This window comes from Myotis brandtii, unplaced genomic scaffold (assembly GCF_000412655.1).
Source record: "Myotis brandtii unplaced genomic scaffold, ASM41265v1 scaffold13, whole genome shotgun sequence".
NCBI lineage: Eukaryota > Metazoa > Chordata > Mammalia > Chiroptera > Vespertilionidae > Myotis > Myotis brandtii.
The window spans coordinates 3,815,594-3,837,506 of NW_005354595.1; the positions used below are offsets into that span (position 1 = coordinate 3,815,594).

General features: G+C 40.5%; 1 protein-coding gene across 3 annotated transcripts in view; it reads left to right on the plus strand.

The window, feature by feature from the left end:
- LOC102241193 (U3 small nucleolar RNA-associated protein 14 homolog A-like) overlaps window positions 1-21,913 on the plus strand; it is a 70,619-nt gene that overhangs the window by 2,514 nt on the left and 46,192 nt on the right. Inside the window, exons 2-3 of one of the 3 annotated variants that reach the window (XR_001360838.1) lie at window positions 4,675-4,782; window positions 9,409-9,454. The gene's annotated coding sequence lies outside the window, so the exon portion shown is untranslated. Of the gene's footprint in view, window positions 1-4,674; window positions 4,783-9,408; window positions 9,455-17,220; window positions 17,326-21,913 lie in introns of those variants that run through there. The other 2 variants (XM_014534428.1, XM_005859791.2) reach the window with 2 other exon arrangements.

A 21,913-nucleotide genomic window follows, 5' to 3' on the forward strand; every position in this document is an offset into this window, starting at 1 on the left:
GCCGCCGCCCTCAGCCCCTCCCCCCAGTTGGCCCCACCCCCAATTGGCCCCTCCACCCCCATAGGGAGTGGGCCAGCTGGACCCCCCCACCTGTGCATGAATTCTTACACCAGGTTTCTGTAATATAATAAAGGATATGATACAAGATACAGCTGAACAGCCGGATGAAATACATAGGGCAAGGTTTGGAAGTGTCCTGAGTGCAGGAACTTCTGTCCCCATGGAGTGTATGGGAATGATGTTCTCATAGTTTGCTGGTGAGTTTACAATTTTTTACAACCTTTTGAAAAGTCATTTAGCCACACAGATGGTTTTTAATATCTAGAATTTAAACTGTCATACATACCACATAGGTATTCCTAAAAGTATTTTTCTCTACTTAGCTATTATGATTTGAAAAGTTGGTTTTATGGTGCAGTCAACCAGCCAGTGGGGCAAAGGCCTGACATTCACATGTTCTATGTTTAAACAGTATCCTTTACACAACCCAACATTCCTTTTTCTCATTTGACCTGATTTTCTCATTAGTTTTGCAAGAGTAGGAAAATTGTTAGCAATATAAATTGTGAAATATATCTTTTGCTAAAGTTCAGTGTGTTCAAATAGTTTTGTGATTATTTTTCTCGTTCTGTTTTTCCCCAATTCATTCTTTTTCTCATTCAACAGGTTTTTCATTTCTAGCTAAAGCTGATTTTAATGCATTTATTTCAAGCATACCAGGCTTGCCTTTTGAACTAAAAATCATAGCTGACTTTTTGTTGATAGCATGTTTATTTGTTAATTGGTGTATTATAATTTATTCTCCATATTTATTGGGAAGCGATTATATTCCAGGCCCTACCTATGTCGATGAATCTCTGAATCTTTGCCCTCAAGAGGTTACTAGGATGCAGAGAAATTGCAACCCTTGTGCAGTGCTGGTAGGAATGTAAACTGTGCAGCCATCATGACTGTTCTTCAAAAATATTAATTAAGCATGAAAATACCATTTGATCCAGGAATTCCACTATGGTTATATATTCAAAAGGATTCAAAGCAGATTCAAACAGATATTTGCACACCCATGTTCACATTAGCATAACTCACCTTAGTCAAAAGGTGGAAACAACCCAAATATCTATTGAATGGAAAGTGAGAGCTCCTTTTTCATGGACCCATGCTTATTATTTGTGGTTTTGCAATACATGCTTGCCTCTGTTTTGCAGAGCTTTTATATATTAACTAAGAAGAGCCCCAGGACCCAAAGTGTTTAAAATAAGAAAGTTTGAAGATAGCCAAATGTATGCTAGTTGATTCACAGACTGGATTCAAAAAGTTTGGATCCCAGTTTAGACTTCAAAAGGAATCGGTAACATCTTTTCAAATTGTAGATTTCAACATATTCTTACCTACTTTTGCGTTTCAGCCCCACAATCACAGTCCTTGTCAGAGCCTAAAGGAATGTGATATCATTTGAGAAATAGTACATCCTTCTTACCATTTATTGTAATTCCCTTGGTCCCATAACACTTTTTCTGGTCTTACATTTTTACATGCTTTGATTCTTCCAGGATTTTAACATTACTGCTACTATTTATGGTTCTATGTCACTACCATAGAGTTGTCATTTACCTCCATCTTTTTGTATGTTCATCCTATACCCTCGCTTAAAGTGCTGTGCGCCATCATGCTAACTTCTTTAAGAATCTCCTCACCTCTTTTCTTTTCATTGGAATTGCCCGTAGTCATGTTTCTGAGCACTTTCTGGTACTGTCTCCTTTTGGAAACTTCTGGAATTATGCCTATATTTTCTTAAAATATTTTGAAATCTAGCTTCCTAAAGTCCTCTGTATACATTTTATCCATCTCAACCTTGCCCTCCCTTGAAAGGTGCTCTTCCCTTTCACTCCAACAAATTACTTTTTCCCATTGGTTGGAATCAGAGTACAGTTATTTTTATACCTTCCTCTACCTTATAGGACATGAAATTGTTAGGAAGGTAAGTAAAAGAATCTGCTTTTATCTGAATGAAGTACCCAGAATGGTATCTCCATTGTGTGTGTTCTGCCAATTGTGTGGCTTTCCTCCAAGTGGCTCAGCTCTGCTTCCCTAACAACATTACTTCTGCTCCTCTCTCCTTTCATCTTCATCCAAGTGTTCAGGAATTCCTCTGACTCTATTGTCATCACAGCCTACAGTGCTGCTCCATCTCCTCCCAACAGGTCTTTTGCGCACAGCACACCCTTCTATCAGTATGTTCCCATGGATCCATTCCATCACGCCAACCTGCAGTGGTATCTCTGAGGTCTTGTTTGTCACCCTGTGCTGTAATCTCAAGGTTACTCTGTTGTTCATGTTCTGAGCATGATATCTGGATATCTGCTGTGTATGTTTGTTTCCTGATGTCCTTTCCAATTGTTTTCTCATTAAATTACCCAGCATCTCCCTCCTGTTGAAATTCTTCCCAGCCTTCTTGAATGTCATCCATGGAAACCCATTTCAGTTTTGTCTAGGTGTTTTTTTTCTCCTTCCCATCTGTTTTCCATTTACAGCCCTTTTGGCCAGAGGAGTTGGTCTCTGACTAAACATTCTTTTCAGTCTTTGAAAAATGCTCTCCATTCTTAGTCAAATACCTGTCATTCCTACATTTGAAGCTATGGCCCTGAAATAAAAAATTACACCAATGTGTATCTAATAGTTCATATTTCGTTTCATATTTTATTCTCAACATTTGTGCGTTTTAAATAAATAAGTCCTTTATTTCTTTAGTTTTCGAAGTCTTTTATACCCCAGATTTCACAGTATCTCAAGATACTTCCATACTCTGTTTTCTATTTTGATCAGTTTTCACTTCCCTGTAACTTGGCAGTTGATAGCTTTGACCTTCCACAGAAGTCTCTGCCATAGGCTAGATTCATACTCCATGAAAATAACACCCCTTCTTGCATGCATTGATTGTGTCAATTCTCAGACATTACCATATCCCTCACAAGGGGAGTCCGCATGTCCCAGCATGTAACTTTTCCTCCATAGCTTTCCCATTTCATGTGCCTTCCTCCTCTGTGGGAAAAGAATATTATGGGTGTAGTATAATAGAAAGGAGGCTTGCTCTGCTACTTCTTACTAGATAGGTAGTGAGAACAATAACTAAGTGAACTCGCCAAACCTCAGCTTCTTTATCCTTTATGTGGGGATGTCATACTGACCTTACAGGGTTATGATGATGATTTAATAAGATACTATATATGAAACCACTTTGTATGCTAAAAGTAACACAAACTTAGACTTTATTATTATTTTTTCAATCCTGACCCAAGGATGTGTTTTTACTGATATTTGAGAGAGAGAGAGAGAGAGAGAAAGAGAGAGAGAAACATCAATGTGAGAGAAACATCGATCAGTTGTCTCCCGTATATGCCCGGACCTAGGTATGTGCCGTGACCAGGAACTGAACCCGAAACCTTTTGGTGTACGGATGACGCTCCAACCAACTGAGCCACCCAGCCAGGGCCAAACTTAGATTTTTAAAGTAATCATTGCATTATTTTTCTTTCAACCAGCAGAGCACATGCAGCTTCATGAGAAGTTGCTTCTACTCCATATTAACTCATTTACTGAGTGCCTTCTAGAAGCCGGATCCTCTTTAAGGAGAAACACAAGCATGTGCAGGAAACTTGGTGGTGGACTTCTCAGCTGGGAGGAAAGTAAATTTGGGAGCATGTCCTTCCCCAGAGGATTAAAGTGGACATTGTGGTAGCCTGTGCACTACCCACACACATCGATGCTTTGCGTGTTCTTTGGATTTTAATACGCCATGCACAAGTGTTTCTGGGCATCCCAGAGGTCATCCCAGCCATGTGCAAGAATCTGCTTATTTTTTAAAACTGTGGGCAGTTCTGACTTGTATCTCCTACAGGATCCACCATAAGCTAACTTCATCTGGGAACATGCCACAGTATACCCTTCTCTACCCTAACCAGGATGGCATGGCATGGTTCTCTCTTTAGTTTATAGGGCAGTAATAACAACTAACCATTTGTAATAGCAGCTATAAATGTCATTGGGTATTGAAACCCTATTATGTGTCACATACTCCACTAAGCTCCTTCTACACATCAGTGTTTTTCAGTCATTTAAAAAAATTACTGCTCCCCTAAGGAACCTTTTTAGACATTTTTTTCTTAATATTCCCTCCATGAAATTTTAATACCACACACATACTGTGTATTTGTTTAGGTACTATATGTATGTAGGTACTACCTGTGCTTTATATGTAAAAAGAGTGATATTTTTTCACCCTCTCTCCCAAGAACCAATTTTCACACCTTTGGGGGCAATATTACCCCATTGAGAATTCATTACATATGATATATAAATATATGACTGTAGATACTAATCATATATAAGTATATTAAATATATAACATATAAACAATATATTAATTATATATTTTTTCTCAATCATTCCCCAAGTAATCTCTAAACTGTTTGCTCATTTCCTGAATGTATTACACAACTGTTGACACCAGCAAAAGAAACCTTGATCCAGAGGTAACAGCAAACACTCCATTTGAGGAAAGGCTGCATTTTGCACATAGAGCCCCGCCCCCATCTCAAACCTAGACAGACCCCAGCTTGATGAAGTCCTGTGGCCTCTCTCGATGCACACTAGTTTCTTTGTGACCTCTTCCCCCAGGACCTTGATGCTGAACATTCCTTGTGAGAAATCTGAGGCGCATACTATTGAGGAGCCACAATTTTCCTACTGCCTGCTGCCAAGTTTCTTGAGAGCCCAACTGTTGGGGTAAGATTTTGTAGAATTATACACACACACACACACACACACTGCAATCTCTGAGGTCACAAATACTGTCTTCATTTTCTGATGTGTCAAAGGGCTAGAAAATGTGGAAATGTGGGAAGGTCATGGCAGGACTGGAAAGAGGAGAGAAGGGAAGACTGGAGGGATGGGGTGGGAGGAAAGAGAAAGAAAAGGGGGAGGAGATAAAGTATAACAGAAAGAGCAAGGGCCTTGGAATCACAACTGGCTTGGTCACTTTGTGACCTTGGGAAAGTTACTAAAACACTCTGGGTCAATAATACTTGTTTTTCAAGTTCTATGTTTATATAATGTCTGGCACATGAGAGAAGCTGAATTGTGTAAGCATTACTATTATCACACATATTGGTAATAAGAGGAATTCTAAGCAAATAAATTTGCCATTAAAGTTTTCTTAACTTAGAGAAGGCTTGTGCATACCAATACATATAGGCATAGCCACAAGGCATTCTGGGACCTCAAGAACAAAGGCTGATGACAGAGGATCCTTTTGGAGTTTCTAAGGGGCCCAATAAATAGCACCCCTTTTCTCCATTTGAACTAACTGAGAAATAAGACAAAGGAGTCAGCAGATGGAAGCCAATATATGGCCCTTATATTAATAATGCTACTTCATAGAGTGTAGCTTCTATCTTGGAGCAAGTGGAGTTCTTAACATGAACTCCAAAATGTGACCAACTTACTTAGTAACCTCAGGCAACACCAGAACAGGGCAGTCTTCCCATGTGGGGAAAGATGCTCCCTGTGGGTAGCTCCTAAGAAAAGGAACAGAGGCAGGAATTAGGCCAGTGTTTCTCAACCTTCTGGCCCTTTAAATACAGTTCCTCATGTTGTGACCCAACCATAAAATTATTTTCGTTGCTACTTCATAACTGTAATTTTGCTACTGTTATGAATCGTAATGTAAATATCTGATATGCAGGATGTATTTTCATTGTTACAAATTGAACATAATTAAAGCATAGTGATTAATCACAAAAACAATATGTAATTATATATGTGTTTTCCGATGGTCTTAGGCGACCCCTGTGAAAGGGTCGTTCGACCCCCAAAGGGGTCGTGACCCACAGGTTGAGAACCGCTGAATTAGGCCATGCATGACTTCTTTCTCCTAAACTCACCAACCAGGTAAGTCAGTTCACTTGCCTGGGGGAGGAATGTGCAAAGGAGCAGAAAAAGCCAGGTGTGTTATGCTAATGGGTGTCCTTCCACCTGGATAAGATAAATCAAGAGAGGGTTGGGTATGAGCTTCCAACCTCCAACTGGCCCAAAGTCCATAATGGGAGGTGGCCAAAATCAGGAGAGTTTAATGAGACCACAGAACGGGATGGAGTGGAAAGGAGGGAAAATGTAGCCCAGCCGCCGTGGCTCATTGGTTGAGTATCGACCTATGAACCAGGAGGTCAGGGTTCGGGCCACATGCCTGTATTACAGGCTCCATTGCCAGGGTAGGGCCTGCAAGAGGCAGCCAATCAATGATTCTCGTCATTGATATTTCTATCTCTCCCTCTCCCTTCCACTCTGAAATCAATAAAAGTATATTTTAAAAAAGAAGAAAGAAAGGATACTGTAGTGTGCTGCAAGATGTTTAACAATTAGCTCTCTGGAAAAAAATGGTATCAATTTATACATTTTACTGATAATAAAGGGTGTGTAGCACACAATATATAAATGATAATAAAATATACGATACTTTTTCTTTTAAATTTCATATAGCCAACTGATTCTGACAGTGCTTTCACTGAGTTTTGCTGATTTCATATCTATAGCCAGCGTATGGGTTGCAATTCAACCACGATTGACAAGTGGAGTAATTTCCACCATCCAGATAACAATAGATGAAAATAACTCACGGGCATAGACAATAATAGTAAAATGTAGCAAGATTATTAAGAAGTGATGAGTTTTGTGTACTTAAGATCTTTTAATATAAATCAATTGTAAGTTTATGTCATTTAACTTTGAATAATGGCTGTGTTTAACAGTCCAACTTGTAAAAAGCCTGAAAATATATCAGTTGGCACACCACTGAGGGATATTCCACAGTCCTAGTTATGTTTTTCACAGGAGTGGCAAATAACAGTTCAATCCCCACCTACAGAGATATTTTGGTGACACTTGTGAAGTGAGGGGTGGGCAGGCTGCAAGGATCTCCAGGCAGGAAGAACAGCATCCACCAGGGGTCAGTGTGGTCCCAGATGTAGGGAGCCAGGCTTGTGGTTACTAGATGATTATAGATAAGGGCCACATCTGGGGGCAGAGGGCTGAGACTCAGGGCTTCTTTCTGGGTGTTGACCAATCCGGAAACCAAAATAGAAGTTCTGAGGACTATTGGAGAAGTGATTAGGGGAGAAGCCTCCTGCTCCCCATACCCATCTGGCTACGGAAAGGGCGGCAAGATCCATTCTGGACACCTCTTCTGGTGGGGCGAGAACTCATTCTAGACAAAGGATGAACTTGGGCTCAGGAGCAAGGGTGGGACAGAAGTTTACTGGAAATGGGACTCAGGCCTGTAGTTGAAAGGGCCTAGAAAGGGAGACCAACACTAGAAGCAAAGCAGGATTTTTTACTCAGTTAAATAATTTGGAGCTTGGAGGACATAAGCAGAATCACAAAAATCCAATTTCCAAACTTTTCTCTTTCCTGCACGTAGGAATTATGGATGAGTTTTTAAACAGGAGCAGATTATATAGCACAACACACCCATCATCAACAGAGGTTCTGATATTTTAAGTACTTTAATTTATCCTAATTTCATTTTATTTTTATTTTTTTTAAATATATTTTATTGATTTTCTTACAGAGAGGAAGGGAGAAGGATAGAGAGTTAGAAACATCGATCAGCTGCCTCCTGCACACCCCCAACTGGGGATGTGCCCGCAACCAAGGAACATGCCCTTGACCACCGGAATCAAACCTGGGACCCTTCAGTCCCCAGGCTGACGCTCTATCCACTGAGCCAAACCGGTTAGGGCTCCTAATTTCATTTTATATGCTTACAGTCATTTTCTGGAAGGCCCACGTAAGGCTAAAATTCCTCTTAAAGAGTTTGATAATATAATGTCTTGGTGACTTACTTTTCCCCTAAGGTAAATCCATCTGCCCTATCAAAGTAAAAGCATAGATGCTGGAAAAATTGCATTTTCTTACTAATTTAATTAAAATTGTCCCTAGCCCTAGCTGGTTTGGCCCAGTGGATAGAGCGTCAGCCTGCTGACGGAAGGGTCCCGGGTTCGATTCCAGTCAACGACACATGCCAGGGTTTCGGGCTCGATCCCCAGTGGGGGGACGTGCAGGAGGCAGCCAATCAATGATTCTTTCTCATCATTGATGTTTCCATCTCTCTCTCCTCCCTTCCTCTCTGAAATCAATAAAAATATTTATAAATAAAATAAAATTGTCCCTAAAGTTGTATAAACTATCCAAATCATTTATATAAAGTAGACTTTTGTTTGTTTCTCTACACTTACCTGCTAGGAGATTTCATTTGTTTCATTGTTTTGTTTATGAAGATCTAGCTTTGTACTGAAACTGGAAAGCCCGAGATTTCCAGAGATTGCTTCTCTCTCTTTGCCTGCTTCAGGCATGAATTACTCCCTTGCCAGCCAGATAAAAGTCACTTTATAACTGATGTATGGGCCATAGGTTAATAGAAGATCAACAAATTTAGTTTGAGACAATGTGTGACTTCATTTTACATTGTTATTTTTAACAGTTTATGAACTGCTGTTCAGTGGTATGTTAGAAATAATGGGAGAAGAGCAAATTTGGGTTGATTGATGTCTAGCATAAATTAATTCAAGTTGTTAAATTATTTATTACAGAAAGTATATTATGTCTGTTAACCTAAGAAACATTCAAACCTGTAAAGAATTTTTGTGAGTTTATTTGAGCCAAACTGTCAACAATTGCCAAGAAGCAGATTCTCAAAGTATTGAGACAATGCTCTGGAGAATGGCATTTTTTCACCTTGTTTTATACATTACAATCAAAAGAGGAGGCATAAGTGGGTTGCATGAACTCCATTGGTCACAGATTAGGGAGGTGTGAGAAATCAAAGTGGGGAAACCTCTAGAACTGGACAAAAAGTAAAATGGTAGACACATACTTCTTTTTCTTAGGTGGGTGTAGGATAGTTGACAGTCAACAGTTAACAGATATAAATAAATAGATAAATAAGTAAATAGAAACAATTCACAGATAACAATAACAATGAGGTTCTCTGCCCTGTGTTCTCTGCCCTGGCGCCATTTGTTGTGCCCTGAGGGGTCCAGAAAAAGGGAAGTTACAAGTTACTCTGACCTTCCACAGGTATGTTATCTTAGATGCGGAAACACAATAGGCTCAGTAAAGATCAAAGTCAGGTTAGCATGTGGTCCCTTTTGGTCCACGTGTCTATGTTAAAAAAAAAAACTATGTTTCATACAGAAGAATAAGAAAGAAGATATCTAAAATAAACTAATAAATAGGATCACCGTATACATACTGTTTTATAACTTTAAAAGATTTTTACAGTCCATAATTTTAAACATGCAGAAGTAGAGTAAAATATAATGAATCCTCAGACTTTGTTAATCTTTTTTCATCTAGATCTTCATAAACAAAACAACGAAACAAACGGAATCTCCTAGCAGGGAAGTGTAGAGAAACAAACACAACTCTACTTTACCGGGCATGTGGGTCCTAATTCTGACAGCATTGTGTTTCGTCTCTCAATATAGAAAAAATAATACCACATTTAAAAATAATTTAAAACATTTATGGTATCATTCATTGTTTAAATTTCCTCAGATTTCTTTTGGGTGTGGGTGTGTGTGGCTCAGACAGTACAATACACTGCAATTAGTTAATATGTCTCTTAACTTTCAAGCTATAGGTTTTTCTGCCATTTTTTTATTTTTTTACAATTTATTAAAGATAACTTTGTTTTACTTAATATATCACAAACATTGCTTCATCATTTTTCAAGGCTTCATAATATTCCATTGAGTGGATGTTCCCCAGTTCATTTGCACAGTTCTCTATTGTTGATTCTCTATAATTGTTTCCAGTATTTTCCTGATATTCAACCTATTGCAATAAGTACCCACATACATATATCTCTGGAGACTTGCTTGTTATTTATGTAAGAAAAATTGATAGTTGCAGAGTTGCTGGTTGAAAGACTTCTCTCTCTCTTTCCCTCAATGCTTTTCCAATGGTATTTCTAAAGTAAAGGTAGGAACTTGCTTTTGAATGTGACTTAAATTTAAGTTCCCCCAAAACTGAGGATTCCTGCAAAAATATTGAAATCATTTCTTACTATACCAGGAAGGTTCAGGATTTAGTAAACAGTTTATCTCATTACAGAGGATTAGAGAGAGGTGTATGGCAAGATGTGGCAGCTGTTTACAGTTAAAGAGCAGGTTAAACTGGAAGGTGTTATATGTCCTCCGCTAGAGGCTATCAGGGATGGGGAGTCCTTCAGCCCGGCCTTTGCCCTCTCGGACCTAAGCTGGCAGTCAGACATCCCCTGAGGGGTCCTTAGTGCTGCCAAGGAGGTGGGGGAGGCTCCCACCACCACCGCTGCGCTCACCAGCTGTGAGCTCTGCTTCTGGCTGAGCGGAGCTCCCCCTTTGGGAGCGCATTGACCACCAGGGGGCAGCTCCTGCATTGACGTGTCATAGCATCTGGTCGTTTCGCAGTTCAGTCTATTTGTGTATTAGGGTTTTATTAAATAGCTCCCCCTTTGGGAGCGCATTGACCACCCAGGGGGCAGCTCCTGCATTGACGCGTCATGGCATCTGGTCGTTTTGCAGTTCAGTCTATTTGTGTATTAGGGTTTTATTAAATAGGATGATTCACCCCTGGCTGGATGAGTCACTTTAGTTTGAACTGAAAATGCCACCTTCTTTTATATGATTGAGAAAAACCCTCGGCATGTAGATAGAATGCCTTGGAAAATGTGTTCATTCCTTCTTTGATGGCTGTGCTCAGACTATAAAGTTACGAGGAAGTCTAATCTCCATGAGAGAATGTGAGTAATTGTTATCACCACAGGGTAAGAGTCCATGACTTCCTTTGAAAGCTCTCAAGAATTCAATGTTGGAATGAATGAATGGGAACGGGAAGAGAGTAAAGACAAAACAAGATCAGCCATGAATTGATAATTATTGAAGCTAGGTGGTGGGTACATGGTAATTCATTTTATTATTCTCCCTAATTTTGGATATGTGTGAAAATTCATGTCCGTAATAAAAATTTAGAATGTCTTTTAGAGCAATATGGTTAATTCATGGCCTTGTGGCCCCTGGGTAGCTCTTTGGGGCTCCAACTCCAGCCCTTGATGCAAGCATGAATGAATAAAGATTTCACAATAAATTATTGTAATGGGGTGTTTTTAAAGTAATAACAATTCCTTGGAGAGATTTCAAACGATATTCCACCCAAGTGTGTGCCACCATTCACTTTTATTTTGTGCAGTAAATGAATCATATAGGAATATTCTACAAGGGAAATTATGTTAGCCCCTTGTCAATGACGCTGGAGGATTCTGCCTTATACCCTTCATCAAGGAGACCACTCTTTTGAGACATTGCAGTCTTTAAAAATAAATGATCAATTAAGAAATTCTACCTTCTATATAATCTAGTTTATAAAAGGGACTGAAAGCACCAATGTTGTATTCAATTGGGATTCACGAGATAACACTGATTTTTTTTTCTTTTATTATATATATATTTATTTATTTTTAATCCTCACCTAAGGATATTTTTCCATTGATTTTTCGAGAGAGTGGAAGAGGGAGGGAAAGGCAGAGAGAAATATCAATGTGAGAGAAACGCATCGATTGGTCGCCTCCTGCAGGAGCCCTGACCAGGACCAGGGCCTGAACCGGGGAGGAGCCTGAAACCAAGGTACATGCCATTGACTGGAATAGAACCCGGGACCCTTTGGTCCGAAGACTGATGCTCTATCCACTGAGCCAAAACGCTTAGGGCTAGGGTTAGGTTGAGGAATTTAAGCCCTCTAAGTCTCAGTTTACTTCTCTGTAAGATATAAATGATAATACTTACGACATAGAATCTTTGTGTGGATTCAATATAGGTTAACATTTACTGAACACTTCTCCCAATGCTAGGCTCTATCCTTACCACTTCTCATGTTTTATCTCATTTAATCCTTAAATTAACTTTTTCACAAATACAAAGAGGTTAGAAAAGTACCTGGTACATAGCAAGCAGTGCATAATTGTTAGTATTCTATTAGTATTGCCTTTTTGAGTTGTAAAGATTAAATGAGATGATATAAGTACTTCGCACAACATCTAATACATAGCATATGCTTAACAACGATTAACTATTTGCATATAAAAGTATTTGTCTAATGAGTAAACATTACAGAAGGTCCTTGGGTTACGTCGGAGATCAGTTCCTTTTCGCCGTAAGTTGGAATCCACCTACATAAGCACCTACGTCACTCACATGGAGCACATACACAGCAGTAATGAAGTGAAACAGTAAAAAAAATATTAAAAGAAAGATAACAATTCCTGACCTTTACTTGTGGTAAATAATAAAAAACATAAAACCCATATGTACTACATCGAAATGACGCAACTTTTTTTTTTTTTTAAAAAAAAATGGGAGATGGCGACGTAACCACAAAACAACCTACGTTGAGTCCAAGGTAACCCGAGGACTGTCTGTATTCATATGAGTCATTATGGGAAGTAGGATCTAATCTAAAAAGATAACTGACAAGGAATGTCCCAATGGAAAAGGCCATTATAGAAAAAATTTTATAGATCACATTTCAACATTCTTTTTCTTATTTGTCATAAGTTGAGGAAGCCAGAGATCTCTTTAAACTAATTGAGAGGGCCCAGAAGGTAATTAACTACTCTCTAATTAAGCTGGTAATAGCTGCCCTCTATTGGAGAGATCAAAAGCCAGAGAAACACTGCCTGCGAGGACTTTTGAAGATAGGCAGCTCTCAGTGATGACAGCCTTGAAGTTTTTGACCCTACAAAGTAGCACAGAGAGAGTTGGCTCTGTCTTCCAGGGTCCAAGAGAAAGAAAGGAAAGGTCTAGGTCAGTGGTCAGCAGACTGTGGCTCGGCAAACCGTGACTCACGAGCCCCTTGAATGTGGCTCTTCCACAAAATACAGGCTCTTCCACAAAATACCGACTTCTGCACATGGGCCACGAAGTTTCAAATGGGCCACGAAGTTTCAATCGCTCTGTACGTGCGCGCCCACACGTGGTATTTTGTGGAAGAGCCACACTCAAGGAGCTAAAGAGCTGCATGTGGCTTGCGAGCCACGGTTTGCTGACCACGGGTCTAGGTGGGTGGATAACAGTTAAGGGTTTGTGAGGAAAGTGTTCACTTGTATTTGGTCATTTGTATTTGTTTTATTTTTTTATTTTGAGAGTACTTTATTAAAGCTGGGGACAGTGAAACAAAGGAAGGGCTTAGGGTAGAAGGAGCAACAGGAGAGGCCCTAGGTCAGGTGTGGGGAACCTTTTTTCTGTCAAGAGCCATTTGGATATTTATAACATCATTCGCAGGCCATACACACAATTTTTAAGTTTATCAACTTAAAAATTAGCCTGCTTTATTTGGTCAAACATTTAATTAACTCACCCCTAATGCCTTGGCAGGGCCAGATCAAATGATTTCAAGGGCCTAATAGGGCCCAAAGGCTGGATGTTCCCCACCCCTGGCCTAGGTGGTGCTTTGCTTTGAGCTCTAGAAACGTTATACCAAAGAAGTGAGCCAAGGCGGGGCTGCTTTCAGCTTCCTAAAAAGTCAGAGAAAAGAGGGCCTTGGAGACAGATACAGGGCTTAGCCCTGGACAAGCTGCTACTGCCTGCTGCTCACCTGGTTGTAAGTCTTGTGGGGACCCTTAGAAAAGGTAACAATACATGCCTGGGAAAGAAAGGTGTGGGTGTGCTCTAGAGAGAGCCCAGTTTTAGAATCTTACTCTGAATCATGTCTTCTAAAATAAAAAGTCAGTACTAATTGTTTGGCCGTTTTATATAAAGGATTCCTGTCTATTGGAAAAGGACTGTTGCATGGGCAGGTGTACTCTACCTTGTCTGCTATGAATGGGAAACCAAGCAGTTGAAGCCTTTCCTATTCACACTATTTTGCTTAGCTAAACTGACCACTCCTTGTGTGTGTCCAAAATGCAATTGGCTTTTCTTATCATGGTACCTGCTACACTTGGGAAGCACTTGTCTTTTTCTTGGTCTACACCAGTACTGTCCAATAGTATGAGCTACATTTGTGATGTTAAGTTTTTTTTTAAATAGACACTTTCAAAAAGTAAAAAAGAACAGGTGGACTATCACTTTTTTTTTTTGAATCCTCACCCGAGAATATTTTTCTATTGAGTTTTAGGGAGAGTGGAAGAGAGAAAGGCAGAGAGAAACATTGATGTGAGAGAAACACATCAGTTGGTTGCCTCCTGCACGAGTTCTAACCAGGGCCCCGGGCCAGGGAGGATCTTGCAACCCAGGTACATGCCCTTGACCAGAATCCAACCCGGGACCCTTTGGTCTGCAGGCCGATGCTCTATCCACTGAGCCAAGCCGGCTAGGGCTAGACTATCACTTCAATATATAATTCATATATAAATATTAATGAGATGTTTTATAGTTTTTTTGGGGGGAGTACTAATTTCTTGAAATCCAGTGTGCAATTTACTCTTGTAACACATCACAACTTGGATTAGCCACATTTTGAGTGTTCAATAGCCATACATGGCTAGGGGCTTCTGTATTGAACAGTGTGGAGCTAGAGGATGAGCATCTCAAAGTCATCTAATCTATCTTTGTACCCACTATACTTTGTGCAGTGCCTGAAACATAACTGCTATTCTGTTAAGTAAATGTGATACGCAAATTTGTAAGATCACGTCTAATGATCCTTGCCTTTGTATAATCCCTTCCCCTTTGAGGGTGGGTGGATCATGTGAATATGAAGAGAGATCCGTCTATTGATTATGATACATTATGGCCAAAGGGAGAGTATCATGGATGGGCCTGCTCTAATCAGATGAGTCCTGTAAGAGCAGACTTTTCTCTGACAAGTAGCAAAGGAAGAAATCAGAGAGAATCATTCCTGCTGGTCTGGAAGAAAGCCCAAGGATGTGCAGCTCAGGGTGAAGAATAAAATTGTGCTCTCTTTGCACCTTAGGAGTCCAGCTTGCTCAATGAGGTCATTTAATTAGTATCACTGACATAATTTCAGTCTACAACTGGATCTCAACCTTCAAGCCATGGCAATATAGCATTTTTCTGGTAGACAGTCTCCTATTCCTGCAGAGTTATCTTAAGCCTTTCTACCTTCCTGATTCTTGAACTTCCCAGTGTTCCTTCCCTCTCAGATGATCTTGCCTCAGACTTGGCAGAAAAAGTAAAATCCATCAGATGAGAGGAAACTTTCTTCATTTCATCTGCATCACCAAATGGACCTTAGAACTATACTTAGCATGTTGTTAATTAACACATACACTAGAGGCCCGGTGCACGAATTCGTGCATGGATGGGGTCTGGTCGCCCATACCTGATTGGGGTGAGGGGCCAGTTGGGGGTGGGGCCGGCCATGGTGAGGAGCCGAGGGCAGTTGGCCAGCCAGGGGAGGGGCCATGGCTGGCTGGGGGGAGTTGTTAGTGACAAAGATCTTTGCAGGGTGTATACACGTTTGCTGTAGGCTTTCAGATGAGTTGAAGCTTCAAAGGTGCTTTAGTGTCAGGGACACTTACAGCTTCCATTTCTAAGCCTCTCCCTAGACAGGTAATGCGGTTTAGTTCCCTGCTGACAAACCCTATAAAGAGAGGCCATGGTGTGATGTGGCTGCCCTCTTTGGTAGTAAGCAGTGGAGAGAGAATGCAGGAAGATGGTGGCAGTGCTGGGCACCTGACTGATGGTCCAGACTGTAAGCAGTTTTCCTCCTGATCACTTGTCATTCAGGTTCCTGGTCTATGAAGGCTGGAGAGCATTTACTTACTTAGTCGCAGGTGGTTGGCTGGCCGGCCCCGCCCCTGATCGGGTCGATTGGCCGCCACAGTGCCTGTCATAGCCACCAGTCATTCTGGTCGTTCTACTGTCAGTCGCTTGGCTTTTATATATATAGATTGTAAGTATGTAAAGAATGGTTCCACTATTTGACAATAGTATATGCTTGTAGGCAGGTGGACTGGTTCCTTCATAATCTTATTTTCAATCTTGGTTTGCTTATTTCACTTTTATGTAATGTAAAAATAAACTTTTAACTCAGTTTGGAATTTGGAAATTTCTTCTGTTTATATTAAAATCAATGAGAGGCTCTAAAATCAAGTTTTAATTTATATGTATTGCATTCTGCAAAATATGTCGACAAGATTATCATTTGTATGATAAGTATTTCACAATATTTGAAATGGGGCATTTTATGCCTCTGTCATTACCCTCAGAGAGCTCTTCTAGTCTCATTTCTCTTGTTTTGTCTAATTACAATTTCATTTTAAAAGCAGTTGGGAGCATATATACCCTGAGCATTTAAAAATGTTACATTTAATGTATCTAATGAGCTTTTGATTCCAATATAACTAACAAAAATAATTGAAAAACTGAGTTGCTAATGGAAGCATGCTTCTCTATACAAGTAATTTACATTATCTAAAAGAAGTCTGAGTTCATTATAGAAAATTTGAAAATCACAGGAAAGTATAAAGACTAAAATAAAAACAGCCTTAATCACATTACTTCTTCAACACTCAATCTCGAGATCTACCAATCTTTTCTATTTTTCAAACATGATGTAAAAATGCAGGCACATTTTAAAATCCTGCTGTTTTCTCACTGAACATTGTAGTGAGGCCATCGTTTTCCTGTGCTATTTAACTCTTCAACAATGTAGTTTTGAAGATCAAATTGTATTCCATCATATTATAATGTTATAGTTTATTATATTGTAGTTCACATTGTACATAATATCCTAATATATAATCTGGTCCTATTATAATTTATTTAACAATTCCCAACATGCTTATTTTTAGAAATAGAAAAAACTAGTATACACTTGGCTTGAGGCAAGTATGCATGTATTTAGTTTTGGTATTTTCATCCCACCATCAATAACCTTAACTTAAATTTTTGCCAAATTGCAGACTTCATAGTCTGTAAACAATTGCAAACCTGTTTTAAATTCAGCAAAAATTAAAAGGCCACCAAACTGTTAGGTTTCTGAAATTACAGTCTTCCTGAGGCTTTTCTTTTTACTTCTTAATCCTTTGCTATCCACCTTTACTTCTTAATTGCTTGTTATCCACCCTTTCCCCCCTATTGAATTATTTGTAATCCTTCCTCTGTCTCTTTTCAATATGGAGTTTATTTTTATTGGAGCTTTTCTTTTTTCTTTTTTTATGTGCCTCAGGCATGAAACAGCTCTGGCCACCGACATAGCCATCAAGCCAGGATGAACTAAGTACTGTACATCTGCTTTGCCCCTGATTGATATAAGAGCAACACCACCAATCAGGTGTCTTCTTACCCATTGCCAGGGGGTGGAGCTTTTCTTCTAAATTTTAGGAAAAAATCAGATATTACACATAAAGCTTATAGGCCTTATGCTTGCCTACATAGCATACATTTACCTGCATATCAAGGGTGGAACCATTTAGTGAGAGATTGCTGTATACCAGGTTCACCACACTGATGGCCAGAATACTAGTTTTTAAATTTACCCAGTGAGCCATGGAGTTGTCATGTGGTCTGAAATGTTCCACTGTGACTAACACATTCTCTGACTGAAGATAGACCTTCAAGGAAAGCCAAGTCAGAAGCAGAAGTTTGCTTAATAAGAATGAAATCAGCCCTAACTGGTTTGGCTCAGTGGATAGAGCGTCGGCCTGCGGACTGAAGGGTCCCAGGTTCGATTCCAGTCAAGGGCATGTACCTTGGTTGCAGGCACATCCCTAGTGGGGGGTGTTCAGGAGGCAGCCAATCATGATTCTCTCTCATCGTTGATGTTTCTATCTCTCTCTCCCTCTCCCTTCCTCTCTGAAATCAATAAAAATATATTTAAAAAAAAAAAAAGAATGAAATCAGAGCAGGAATGTTGAGTGATAACAGGCTAAGGCAGCCTTATATATGTACTAGAGGCCTGGTGCATGAAATTCATGCACGGGGGGAGGGTCCCTCAGCCCAGCCTGCACACTCTCCAATCCGGGATCCCTCTCGCAATCCGGAACCACTGACTCCTAACCACTCACTTGCCTGCCTGCCTGATTCCCCTACAGCTCTCCCCTGCTGGCCTGATCCCCCTAATAACTGCTCTCTCCTGGCCTGATCCCCCTAACTGCCTATCTGCATTCCCCTCCTGGCCTGATTGCCCTAACTGCCTATCTGCTCTCCCCTCCTTGCCTAATTGCCCTAACTGCCTGTCTGTTCTCCCCTCCTTGCCTAATTGCCCTAACTGCCTATCTGCTCTCCCCTCCTGGCCTGATCCCCCTAACTGCCTATCTGCTCTCCCTTCCACTCCGTGCCCTTTGGACTCCCGGCGCAGGTGTGATGAGAGCTCTCCTCCTCAGCCCCGCCTTCATCCTGATTGGTCGTTACATGATGGTGTCACAGCCAGTTTGTATATTCCTCTGTTATTAGTATAGATTCTTATAATTAAGGCTAGATGTGGGGTTCAGGTTAGGCTGAGGGACAGAAATTGTGACTGAGAAATTCATCAAGCAAATGAGTGGCATCCGGAAGTGCCTGTGGTGTGACAGCCAGCTTGCCATCTTGTTAAATACCTCTGCCTTACTGTGTACGGTGCACCATTCTATTAGAAACTTCTGCATGGATAACTTGCTTCTTTCTTTACTCTCCTTCCTTCGGGTCATCCATCGATGGCTCCTGCTGTCCTCCTCCTCCTCCTATGTCTAATTGTTATTTCTCTGTCTTCTTTCCATCCTGACTCAGTTCTTGCATCTGTGGTATAACATGTTTATACAAATTCTGTCCTTGGGATAGTCACTAATGTGGCTCCTTCTGGCCACACTCCTCTCTGTCCAGAGGCATGGTTGGATGACATGTCCTGCTTTCCTTGTGCTTGCGGTTGGTAGGGCTAAATGGTGAGTTCTGGCCTTTGGATTATGAACAGGAACAACGCCTGTCACTTCTGGGCTAGTGCATTTAATTACTAGTATGAGACCCTTCTTTTCTCTGCTACAGAGACCAGCAATGCTCCAGGTGGGTGGTTGCTCAGTAGTCAAAGTGCCAGAGTGAGATGACACTGAACAGAATTCCCAGGCAACTCCGGACATAAATTGGATGAGAAAGAAACCTTTGATATATTAAGTCCCCGTGATTTATGGGTTGTTTGTTCTGCAGCATAATCTACCTCTATCCTGACTGAAACGGCCTTCTAATTTTTTTCAAACTCTTCACCTTGTCTCCTCATGAGTTTATCCAAGATTATAGCTGTAAGTTTATCTTCTAATCCAGTGATTTTCAAACTTTTTTTTTTAACCTCATGGCACACATAAACTAATCACAAATTCTGCAGAACGCCAAAAAATACATTTTTTGCCTATCTGATAAAAAATAAAAAGGTATAATTTTGATTGATTCACACTGGAGGGCTACTGTTGTGCCTCTGACTGAGTAGTCAGGTATTGTATGTTTTAAAAATTCTTGCAATACACCAGTTCACAATCGCTGCTCTAATTAAAGGAATTCCAAATCTATTTAAGTGAACTTAATTGATCCCCTGAGCTCAGTTTTCTGGTTTTCTTGTGACACTTTCAGTGCTCACAAGAACCTCAACCTGAATATCCTATGGGTATTTCAAATTCACCATGCTCTCTAAAAAACTTATCATCTTCTTTCCCTCAGTTGCCGATTGCTCCTCTCCTCTATTGCAAATTTCAGTTAATAACACTATCTTTCCAGATTCACACTGCATTTCAACCTTGGGAATGTGCCGATTCTCTCTCATGAGTTAAGTGGTGCCAGCCTTACCGGTGGAAGGCTCAATGGCAGAGACCAAGTTCAAACACAAAACGCAGGAACCAGAGGCACAATACAGTTGTGTCCATTCAATTTCCTACAGATTGTTTCTCTTAAATTCTTCCAAGTATAAAAATGAGGTTCTCGCCCTAACCGGTTTGGCTCAGTGGATAGAGCGTCAGCCTGTGGACTGAAAGTTCCCAGGTTTGATTACAGTCAAGGGCATGTACCTTAGTTGCAGGCACATCCCCAGTGGGGCGTGTGCAGGAGGCAGCTGATTGATGTTTCTCTCATCGATGTTTCTGACTCTCTATCCTTCTCCCTTCCTCTCTGTAAAAAAATCAATAAAATACATATTTTTTTTAAAAATGAGGTTCTCACTTTTGTTTTTAGACCATGGGGATTGACTTTCTCCTCCATTGGTTTGCCGAAAGCAAAAGTAATCATCTTCACCATCAGCTGCCTAAAAAGATGAGATTATTCTCTTTTTTTTTATTACATTAAAAGAATACTTAGGAAGGTGGGGCTGGGTGGGAAGAGATCAACCAAAGAACTTGTATGCATATATGCATAACCCATGGACACAGACAGTAAGGTGGGGAAGGCCTGGGGTGGGAGACATATGTAATACTTTCAACAATAAAGATTAAAAAAAAAAAAAGAAGAACACTTGTAACAACAGGATTACAGTATGTGTCAAGCATACTGGCTGCTGCAGGCTCCATAGACTCTGGTGGATTTTCTGAACATCACCTTCTCATCTCCATTACATAGTCTATGAAGAGTTGGCATTTGGCCCCTGAATGCAGCCAAGAAAGGGAAATCAAGGCCGATGTTTGGGTGGTGAGGTAACATCAAATCTATGGTCCTTGAACCCGTTGTCTCCACCCCAGGTTCAGTATCTGTGTCTGCAGTTTTATGGCGATTGCGGATCTGGAAGGCTGCCACTCCAGATGTCACCAGGCCACTTATTTATTCATCGAAGCAAGCCATGATCCAATTGTTCCTTCCATCATCACCAAAAAAGGAAAGTGTGATGAAATCAATCTTTGGCTACATTGCAGGAGTCAGAAATATATTTGGGATTGGCTGCTGCAGTTGCATTTTAGATTATAATCACAAGAGGAGAACAGGGAATTGAGAGTACTATGCAAAGAACAGAGGGGTTCAGGGAACAATCCACGCTGGCCTTCATAAGGCAGTTCCTCAGGATCTCTGTAGGTTGAGAACCCAGGGCTGGGTGGATACACCATACCAAGCACTTACAGAGGCAAACACCAATATTTTGTGGGAGCCTAAAGTATGAAGTCAAAGCTGTAGAACCAAGCATGTGGAGAGCAAATCAAGGTCAAGCTGCTAGTGTTACTACAGATGAGCAGATGCCATTCTTTTCCCTAATTCTTTGTGACCAGTTTTCTCTCTCCTGTCTGCAGTTTTAAGCTTGAATGGCAATATTTCTGACAACTAACAAAGAAGGGAGTGGGGTTGGGTCGGACTTGCTGTTTATTATGTGATTTTTTTCACTCAATCTCCCCATTTAATTGTGGTGACTCACTCCACTGTGGCTGTGTCTGGTGTTCCAGAGTCCAGAACACATCTGCACAGCGTGAGCACAGGGGACCCCCTGATGTTCCACGGGGGTAGGGATTGTGGCTGCCTGGCCACAAAGAGCTGGTGAAGGGACCTGGGAGATTGCTCACTTCTTACAAAACTTGCAATCAATCAGTTGCCCTATTTTCAAACCTATTTCTGCCTTCAGAGGCACCTGGCATCAATTCCTGAGACTTTCTGGGGATTGAGGCATGAACTGGTTTGCTTCTGGTTGATCCTCCTCCCATACCCCCTTTCCTTCCTCTCCTTGGGTTTCCATTTCCAAAATATTGTGGCTGTCGTCTCCTGTTCTCTTTTCTTTGTTTTTGTAGATTCAAGTTTTATTTTTTTCTTTTAATGTTTTAGAGAGTTTGGGAAGGGAAAGGCACATTTGTGTGTAGTCTTTCATGCTTACTGGAAGTCCACTTATTCTTTCTTCCAGTTTTTATTATGTTTCTCAGATGTGTCTCGAACCCATTAGGTACTCAATACAAAAGCATAGCAGTTATTTAATGATAAAGTGTCTTCCCTGACCC